Raw genomic sequence first — 11051 nt, 5'->3', positions numbered from 1 at the left:
CTTACATGGCAGTTTGCTGTTCCTCTCTCTAATGCACAAGTACACCATCACTAGACTGAAAACTGTACATGGTCAGGCAATGTGTTTTATTTAAACTTTAAGTCTCCTCTAGGATCAGCATAATAACTATCTGTTAAATGAATCAACTGATTGGATGGGGGGTGAAGACAAAATTTTCAAATATGACATAGAAATTATAAGCCTGGGTGACTGTGAGAATATAAGGAAAATATTGAGGTCAGTTTCAACATTTTTAGTTTGAATTGTATGTAGGACCTCCAGTTGGAAATATGTAGCAGATAGTTGGAGATGCAGAACTAGAGCTCAATGGAGACAGTGAGACTGGGGATATAGATTTGGGAATTATTAGCACAGCAATGGGCAATGATGCACTTTCCAATTAATAGAATTGAACAGTCAAGTAAAATTCACCTAGGAGATATCCTTTGGAGAACTTAGGCAAAAAGAATAGAAAGAGAAATCAGTGAAGAAGACTACAGAGAAATCAAAATCCCAGTTGCAGAAATACAACAGGAAACATAACTGTCTCAGAAGATGAAAAGAGGAAACTGTACGTGAGATGTGTGAGTGCTGAATTTTGTTACTAAAAGGTGGGCATGATAGTGAAAGCACCAACCTCTGGATAGTTCTCATGTTCAGTACTATTTCAGATGGCAACAGTCCTTAATGCAGTCAGCCCATTTCTTAACTAGTTAATGGGTGTACTTGTCTGCCATATGATGCTTCAGCTACCTTTTTTTTTTATCATGATTTTCAGGTAGTCCAATAATTTTTAAATTGTCTCTCCTAAATCGATTTTCCAGGTCGGTTGTTTTACTGATGAGGTATTTTACATTTTCATCTGTTTTTTCATTTTTTTGTTTCTGTTTGACTAATTCTTGCTCTCTCGTAGAGACATTAGTTTACATTTGTCCAATTCTAGTTTTTAGCAGATTGTTTTCTTCTGTCAGTTTTTGTACTTCCTTCTTCAATTGGCCAATTGTGTTTTTTAGGGACTTGTTTTCTTCAGTGTACTTTTTTTCCAATTGGCCAATTGTATTTTTTAAGGACTCTTCTACCTCTCTCATTTGACTTTTAAAATCTTTCTTGAGCTCTTCTAAGAAGGCTTTTTGGGCTTCAGACCAGTTCATATTTCCTTTTGATGTTGTAGATGTGGGTTTGTTGACAATGTTGTCCTCTTCAGAGTTTCTGTCTTGATCTTCACTCTTCTAATAATATGAATCTATGGTACATTTCTTTTTACTTATGGTGTTTCTTTATTCCCTGGCCTTTAAAGAGATTGAACTCTCCTGCTGGGGAACAGAGAGCACTGACCCAAACTTCTTGTGTTGGGAGCCTAGGTCTTGCTCACTGGCTTTGTGTGCTGGGGCCTCTTATGTTGGCAGTTAGAGGCTGTAGGGTTCTGGCAGCTTACCTTGTGTTGGGCTAGAGTCAGCAAGGCTGGAACTTTCGGGCAATTCTAGGTTGCCTGCTTTTCCTGCAGGGTGCTTATCTGCCTGGGGTGTCTTGCAGTGCTGCCTCTCACATTTCTGCTAGTGCACTGAGAGATTCCTTTGCAGTAGAGTGCCGAGGCACCTGGTGGTTTTCTGAACTGGTTTCCACCGGTTCCCGCTCCCTCACTGAGGCACTCAGAGGTCCAGGTGTTGGTGTTTGCCTGCTCTACCACCTGGGCATCAAGATCTCTTCCTGGTTGACAACTGGAGGCTGTGGGGTTCTCTTATGTTGGCAATTAGAGGCTGTAGGGTTCTGGCAGCTTACCTCATGTTGGGCTGGAATCAGCAAGCCTGGGACTTTAGGAAGACTCTAGGTTGCTTTCTTCAGCTCTTTCAGATGAATGCTGCAGGGTGCTTATCCACCTGGGGCCCTTTGTAGTTCTGCGTCCCTTATTTTTGCTGAGGCACTGGGAGACCCTTTTGCTGGGCTGCTGTACTGCTGCTCTCCATCTTTCTTCTAGTTCAGCTGTTCCAGGGTTTTTTTCTGGGGTGATATTTTCTGGGTTTTCACAGGTTGATAGGGAAGAGTAAGAGTGACTACCTTTTTACTCCACCATCTTGGCTCCCAGAAGCGGAAGTCTCTGCTTCAGCTACCTGTGAACATTCTCACCACCCCTCCCTTCCTCACAACTTCTTCACTCCTCTGAGACTGGTGATGATCAGTTGAATAGAAACTAATGACGTGATGTGTAATATTGTCCAAATTAGCAAATGCACAAAACTTCTCTTTTCCAATTATTTTTGTCTCCATTTCCCATGGGTTAGATTTATCCTCTTAGCCATGACCTTCAAACATTCAAAGGATTTAACAATTCATTTTTAATAATTATTTAATTTATTGACATTATTATATCACAAAACTCAAGAAAACAGTAAAAAAAAACCAAGGTTTTTAAGTAGGAAACAAGTAACATTGCAGTTTGGATAGATACCCTTTTCTTCCTGTGAATCTTCCCAGCTAAACTATAGGAAGGGAGAAAGAAAGGGAGAGAGAAAGGGAAAGAGAGAGAGAGAGAGAGAGAGAGAGAGAGAGAGAGAGAGAGAGAGACAGAGAGAGACAGAGACAGAGAGAGAGAGAGACAGAGACTAGGATTGGAGAAGAAAGGGGGAGTTAAGCAGAGGATATTCAAAGATGGAGGAGAATGAATCATTGAAATGGCTGGCCAGTGACTGAGAGAATAAGAAGTGACTAGAATACCAGAGGTCCTGATAATGTTAAAGAGCAGGTTCTGGAGAAGTGAGAAATTTGGAGAGATGAAAAAAGAGACAATGATCAAAGAAGGGAATTGTAGAATTCAAGATCTTAGAGGCTGAATACGTTCATGTGACAGTGAGGTCTAAGGCGTTGCCACCCCACTTGGATATCAGTCAATCAATAAGTTTTTATTAAGCAGCTGTTTACTATGTGTGAGGCAGTATGCTACTCATTAGAAATACAGGAAGAAGAAAAAAAAAGTCCCTGTCTTCAAGGAGAGCATAATCTTCAAATGGAGATCAAAGTCAGAGGAGTTGAAGAGACTGAGAAACTGAGAGATTAGAGCATTATAAGAGTTATTAATATGAGTATTAAAGTTGCTGAGAATAATGGCAGGAATGCAAAGGAAGAGAAGCCAAACAGTGGTTACTGAGAAAGGTGGGAAAATTTCCTAGAAATGAATAGATGTTGCAATATTAACAAGGATAAGGAAAAGGCGATATACTTGGGAGATAAAAATTTCAGAAGAGGAGATGCTATTGGGGGATAGTGTCAAAGGTCTGGCATTATCAATATAAAATAAGGAATTTTCTAATACTTCCTGCTGATTCTGTGAGCTGAAGTAGGAGGAGATGAGTGTCATCAAAAAGCAGCAATAACAACCAGCAATGGAGATGGCATTAGCAATGTGTTACTCCCAGGAGTTCCAGTTGTACAAGAAGATTTAAAAAAAAAAAGAAAACATAAAAGGAAGAAACAAAATGTGAAGGGAAGTTTGTTGACAACAGAGAGTACATGGTACTCTAAAGTCATAGATAAAGAGTTAAGGTACATGGTGTGAGAAGTAAAAAGAGATAGAGCTAAGATAGATTGAGATGAAAGTGGAAGGAGGACTAGCAGGTTCTATGTTGATTTAGGGCAGTAGTTTGGGAGGACAGGAATTAGGAAAGAAGGATCTTAGAAAGTAATCTCTAAGCACTTGCCAGTCATACTAGCTGTAAGAAAAGAGTGTTAGAAAGTAAGCAGAGTCCTCATAGAGATAAAAACATTGAGAAATGTACAGAAGCAGCAGAATCCTGATCCCTTTTTTCTAAAGGAATATTTATAGAATTATCCAAGACTAAGGCTCTGACCACCACCCCAAGAAACAAAATGATTTTTGCATATGAAAGTTGACATTTTACCCTTAAAAATACTGAAAAAACTTTGAAGAGATGGATATAATTCAAATTTGGAAGATATTTGAACTGTGGGCATTAGGGAGTGGAGAGATAGAAGGGATAGAAAGTGACTATATAACCCTACAAACAGTTTGGGGGAAAAAAGATGCGTTTGAAGAGGGTAATCTATATAGGATACCTTTCTTCTGTTTTCTTGTTTTTATCAACTTTTACAAGGAGTAAAGGCAGAAAAACAGGATAGAGGATGATTTTGTTAAACAATAAACTCAATTAATAAATAGTAAAAGTGAATATGTTTAATACATATTCAAACTAATAATAATAATAATAATTGAGGTACCTTGAGTTTCCACCATCCTTTGGGAATTCAAGGATATATACCTGGTCATACGTTGTTTAACATTTTTATCAATGAGTTGAAAAAAGGCAAAGATAGAAGCTTATCAAATATGCTGGTGACAAAATTGGTGACAAAGTAAGCATAAAAAAGAAGAAGAAGAGACACTGGCTATGAGACCAAACAGAAGACATTTAACCTCTCCCAGCTTCAGTTTTCTTATCTGTAAAATGAGGACAATAATACTATATTTCATTGGGATGAGATAATGTATGTAAAGTGCTTTGCAAAACTTAAAGCGATGCATAAATGTTAGCTGTTATCTATAAATGTCTTTAAAAGCTTAATTTCTTCTAAAGTCATGGAATCATAGGGCCCAGATAAAGAATAAGATTCACCCTTAAATGTTTATTTAGGGGGAAAAACTCAAAGACTAAAGGATATATACTCTGAACCTACAACAAAATAGAACAAAATATGTTAAATGAAAGGCAGAAATTCCCCCCAAATCCAACTTTATTCTTCCTTGAATGAGTCCAGTAGACTTTTTTTTAATAGAGTAGAGAAATACCTGATTTTAAATACTGGCTCATAATTTAAAGGCAGATCTTGTATCTCTTGTAAGAATTAAATTCCTGTGATGACAACAACTTTTACCAGATGTTTTTTCAGAAGACTGAAAGGAGTCCCTAATTATATTTGTCTCTTTTCCTCTATCGGTCCCTAAACATGCTCTCAGAGTAAAAGATAAAGAAAAATCTAAATAATTGTCAATCCAGCTTCCTTCATGCATCTTAAGATTCCACAGATATTCTCAGTGGTCTTCATTAGACATATAGCATTTCTAGAAATGTTTTAAGCCCCAGATCTAACCAGTCATCCTTTACACGCACTCTCTTCTCGCAGAGAATAGTCAATATCTGGTACTTGTGGGGTGAACGTAAACTCAACCATAATCCTATGCCTAGAGCATGATGGCATCTTCTTCATGCTGAATGGAGCAATGGATAACATGAAGCAGACCCATTACTGAGAGTTATGTTTCAGCTGTTTTAATTTCATTTATTTCACTTTTATTTCTGATATGCAGAAGTTGCTTGATAAACTCCCTTTGAGGAATAGAAAAGAACTGGAAAAATATACATAAAATGTTATGAAGAATGTATAATTTATAGAAATGAACTCCTTATCCCATACTGTTCACATGTATTCCTTTAATAGTAACAATTTGGTGAAAAAAAATAAGTGGTATTTGATGTGATCAAATAAGCTTCAGCATAATTTTCCTTATCTGTAGTGATTTATATAACCTTGAACTACGCAAATACTCACAGACTCTGCTTAGTTCTGGCAAAGAAAAAAAAGCATTGCATAGCTTCTTCTTATTTATTAATGACAAAGAACTTACATTTTACTGTACTCTGCAACAAACAGGGATACTTTCCAAATTGATTGAATAGAGTATTCAGGCACATCTCATGCCAATAAGGCAAAGCAGCACAGAGAGATTATATATGAGGCGTACTGGAGTCAGAAGGACCTCTCATATCTAACAAGGTTCGTTTAATCAAACAAATATATTTACTAAATGTAGATTTTCTTTGTTCCCCTTAAGGCTCTACATACTTTTAGATCCAAGTCATGGGCACCCAATGACCATGCCTTCAAATCCCTCTGGAGAACCAGGAGAAGGGTAACAATCATATTTCTATGCTTTAGCCTCATGTAAGGGAGTTTTATGGTAAATTTGTATTGTTTGCTTTCCTCTGTGCTTGATCATTCTGAGACAGGAGTTCTTAACCTGAGGGTCCATAAATTTTAAAAAAAAAATTTGAAAACCGTTTTCAATGGAGTAGATTTCCTTTGTAGTCATTTGTATTTTATTTTATGCATTTAACAACATTATACAGAGAGGAGATATATAAGCTTTACTAGATTGCCAAAGGGGTCTAGGACATGTTCCAAGGGATGTGGAGTTAGTACTTTTTTCCCCTAGTCTGCCTTTTCCCCTAGTCTCCCCCTACTAAACAGAATTATCTATTCAGTATTTGACACTTTCATACTGAGCCCACTTTATCATTCTGTGGGGGTATATTTGTACTGTCCTGACCTCTGGTTTGTGTTTTGTCACATGAAAAATATGTATTTAAGGCCCTGTCCCCTTTCCTTCTAGGCTCCTCCTGCTTACTTTTTCTCAGCCCTCCCTCTTCTCATCTAATCTCCAGCAGTTTCTCCTCTGTGCCTCCATTTTATCTTCTCTCTGTGCTTACCAAACTGCGGGGGGGGGGGGGCTTCTCTACTTGCTCCCTTTGGTTGTTTTTCCTCCCTTTCTAGTTCTTGGCCCACTCTCCCCCTTTCTTTTTTCCCCTTTCTTCCCCTTTCATCCTCTGACCCCCTCCATGAATGAGTAGTATGACATGATCATGCTGGGCACTGGCCTCACAGAATGCATACTTTCAAGTATCACATCAGTAAATGGAAAGAAGGTCCTTCATATGGATAGAAACCCCTATTATAGAGGTGAAAGTTACACCAATACACCACTGAAAGATTTATACAAGAGGTTTAATGTACCAGGAAGCCTCAGTGGGAAGGGGGAGAGACTGGAATGTGGACCTAATCCCCAAATTCTTTATGGCAAATGGTCAGTTGGTTAAGATTCTGCTTTATACAGAAGTCACCCAATATCTGGACTTCAAAGTAACCAAAGGAGCTTTGTCTACAAGGGATGGAAAAGTCTAGAGTTCCTTCCACTGAAGCAGAAGCCTTGACACCTAGCCTGATGGGGCTGTTTGAGAAATGTGGGTTCAGGAAATTCTTAGTATATGTTGCCAACTTTGATGCAAAAGACTCCACAACTTTTGAGGGTGTTGATCCTTGGAAGACTTTAATGTGAGATGTGTACTAGAAATTTGATTTGGGCCAAGATGTCATAGATTTCACTGACCACGCCCTTGCTCTTTACAGAACTGATGACTATGTAGATCAATCATGTTTATGAAATCATCAACAAGATTAAACTTTATAGCAACTCTTTGGCAAGATATGACAGGAGTCCGTATCTTTATATACTCTATGGCCTTGGAGAAGTGCCCCAAGGATTTGCAAGGCTGAGTGCGATTTATGGAGGTACCTATATGTTGAATAAGCCAATTGAAGAAATCATTGTAAAAGATGGACAAGTGATTGGTGTGAAATCTGAAGGAGAGATTGCCTGTTGTGAGCAGCTCATCTGTGATGCTCCTTATGTAAAAGAGAGAGTACAAAAAAATAGAGTAGGTGATTAGAGTTATCTACATCCTAAGTCGCCCAATTAAGTACACCAATGTTGCCAATTCATGCCAGATCATCATTCCACAGAATCAGGTGAACTGGAAATCAGATATCTGTGGTTGCATGGTTTCTTCTGCACACAATGTGGCTGTTCAAGGAAAGTATATAGCCATTGTTATTACTATTGTAGAAACTAGAGAAGCTGAGAAGGAAATCAGACCAGCTTGAGAGCTTTTGGAGCCAATTGAACAGAAATTTGTTAGCATCAATGATCTCTATATTCCAACTGATTTGGGAACAGAAAGTCAGATCTTCATTTCTCACACTTGTGATGCTACAACTCACTTTGAGACAATTTGTGATGATATTAAAAACATTTACAAGAGTTTAACTGGGCCTGAAGAGATGAAGTGAAAAAAATTAAATTTATGGGTAAGACTAATAGCAGTAATATGCTAATATTAGAAGAAATTTAAATTTGAGTTAATACAGAGTTATATCAAGAACCTAATGAACATTATATGAAATCAGTATTGTATGGACTGCTTTTGTAATCACTTCTTTGAGATTGAAGAGTACTATGCCCCTAAATGTCCCCCTCTCTCTCTCCTTTTAATATCATGGATTATTGTCTTTTTCCTGGGATGACTGTCCAGAAGTGACAGATTGCTAACATTATGTTCAGTTTCCCTGAGTGTGCACGCGTGCGTGTATGTCTGTGTGTTTTTAAGGGAAGGTACAGTTTAAATATACACTCATTGAGGCAGACAAATAGTACTTGATACAGTATTGGTATCCTTCAGTGCTATAGCCTTTTCAGTTATATGCTTATTGGGTTTCTGTTGATTCTATAAGTTCATGTGCTATCTGCTGTCTTAAACATTAAGAAAACTTTAAATTGAATACTCCAGTGTTGGGCAGCATCCATCCAAGTCCCATAACCTTTGGTTTTTGTCTCATGTCAAATATTATGACATTGCTCAAATATCATAGTCATTAGTTATGGGCATAGATTTCTAACTGAGCTTTAGATTTTGAAAACATTTACATAATTTAGGAGAGGCCTGTGTGCCTAAAAGCTCCTTTAGTGTTTTAATCTAATAAAACTGATGGGAAAAAAATAATAGCAGGCAAGAAGTGAAAGCACCTTCTATCCCCCTGGCTTTTTTGGGTGGACCAAACCACAATGCAGTATTAATTTGACAGAACCTCCAAGTCCATGATGTTTCATAAAATGGCTCTAAATGATTTCTGTACTGCAAAGTAAAGCCAAATTCTGGAAACCAGTACCTATTTATTGGTCTGTTTGGTTTCCACTGTAACTAAAGTTATCATTGGCCAGACCTGCTGTTTCCCATATCAGACTTTTGCAAATAGTATTCTCATAAGCGTACACAAACACCAGAAATGTTTAAATTTGGAGACAATAGAACTATTATGTTGTACCAACTATATGAGATTCCTCTTTCATGTAACTCAGTGTAATTTGATCACAAAATTCCTAAGCAGGCGTCATTTGTCTAAAATGATAAAACTAAGTTAGTTTAAGAAAGACTCAACAGTCTTTTAATGTGAAAGTTAGTTAACACAATAGAAAAAATCTGTCTTTGTTTGCTTCCAGAACATCTGTTAGAATTAATCACTAAGGGAAGGAAGACTGACCTATAGCCTTCCCCAATAAGCCTTCTCCAAATTTCATGCTTTTAGCTAAATACTGCCTTAGGTAAACAAAGCCTGTTTAAAGGGGATTAGTATGGGGTGGGAATGTATAGTTAAGATTGCCAAGTGCTGTGAGAAATCTGAGTAGTAAGGGCTCATTTATTTTATTTGGGCATAGTTGTAGTTAAAGGAATGCTGACTGAGTGTGTTGACAATAGGTAGTAGGAACAGTATGACATAGAAGCTGATATTGACTCTTCCCTTTTCCAGTTTTTTTTCCTTCTACTTCAAGAAAGAAATGGCTATAGCTAACCCTGTTAATTTTCTGTCAATGTCACCAACTTCGAATTTTATATCAAGGGATTAGTCTGCTCTTCACTGCTTGTAAGCCCAAAAGATGTAATACAGTGGTCCAAAGCCATTGTTTTATAATAAATCATTTGAGCCGTGTCACATAACAGCCACCCTGAGTTAAAAAGTACCTGGTAAATTCATGCAATTACAGATGTGGAACACAAATAAAAATTTCCTTCTTAAGGATAATGGCACTCAAGTTTAATATCTATCTATCTATCTATCTATCTATCTATCTATCTATCTATATATATATATATATATATATATAGATAGATAGATAGATATATGTGTATAGATATATAGATATAGATATAGATATGTGTGTATATGTATTTGTATATGTATTTGTGTATATATATATATATATATATGTATAAAATTAATAAACTCATGGATAGAATTTTCTCAATGTCCTAGACAGTATGTTTCACTGAAGCATAAAAGGGACTCTGTGTCCTGGAGGTTATGGCAGTAGAGCACAACTTCTGTCTGAAAAATTCTCCTTTTAAGGATCAGTTTAATCAACAGAGAGGATACTCACCAATAAGTTGGCCCTTCTGTCCAAGGACATTTAAAAAACAAAGAAAAATACAAAATTATCCTTGGAGACTTTGTATCTCAATTCTGTTTTTGAAGTGATGATGATGGAAGAATAAGAAAGAGGAGAGTAACAAGTGCTAAGAATTATTTTTCCTACCAGAAGGATTAAACGTGGCAAAGTAGACGTAGCAACCCAGCCAAACTCACACAAAATTCCCCTCCAAACAACTTTAAAATAAGGTGTTAAATTGAATTCTGATACTGCATAGCCAACAAAAGGTTGGAGTTACACATTTTTTAAGACCAAAACACCTTAGGAAATTGGCAGGAGAGTTCTGTGACACTGGGATGGGAGCTGGCACAAAGCACATGTCGGGGGGACATCAGCAGTGGGCTTCGGAGGCTGCTATAATAGCAGTAACAACAGCTTCAGGAGCTCTCAGCCCAGAAACAGTAAGGGAATTTGAATGGAGAACTGGTCAAAATGAGATTACAGATTACAGAAAAAGATTACCCTGAGCAGACACTGGGTATAAGACCAGGGATTGTTTGATAATTCCATTACCCATGTGCAGTTCTGGGTCAGAGTTCCACAACAGATAGGAGCATTTACAGTGGGTCACAAGCAAGCAGGAGCCCTGATCACAGTTGCAGGGCAGAGAAAATAACTAGCACTTGCTTCTTATTTATTTCTTTAAATTATTTATCCATCTATTTATTTGTGTGTTTATTAATTTGTTTGTTTATTTGTTTACTTATTTATTCACTTATTTTATTTATTTATTTTCATTTGTTTATTTATCTGTTTATTTATTTATTCATTCGTGTATTTATTTATTTATTTTAGGCAATTGGGGTTAAGTGGCTTGCTAAGGGTCACACAGATAGTAAGTGTCAAGTGTTTGGTCTGATGCCTTTGAACTCAGGTCCTCCTGATTTCAGGGCCAGGGATCTATCCACTGTGCAACCTAGCTGCCCCTCAGTTCTTGTTTCTA

General features: G+C 37.2%; 1 pseudogene; it reads left to right on the top strand.

Annotated features, from left to right (window-relative positions):
* Positions 1-6626: 6626 nt before the first annotated feature.
* LOC110221986 (rab GDP dissociation inhibitor beta pseudogene) lies at positions 6627-7914 on the top strand (annotated as a pseudogene).
* The last annotated feature ends 3137 nt before the right edge of the window (positions 7915-11051 follow it).

Source organism: Phascolarctos cinereus, unplaced genomic scaffold, assembly GCF_003287225.1.
Source record: "Phascolarctos cinereus isolate Bilbo 61053 unplaced genomic scaffold, phaCin_HiC Scaffold_4;HRSCAF=312, whole genome shotgun sequence".
Taxonomy (NCBI): Eukaryota; Metazoa; Chordata; class Mammalia; order Diprotodontia; family Phascolarctidae; genus Phascolarctos; species Phascolarctos cinereus.
The sequence above is the reverse complement of the archived record's forward strand: the minus strand, read 5'-3'. Positions and strand labels throughout refer to the sequence as shown.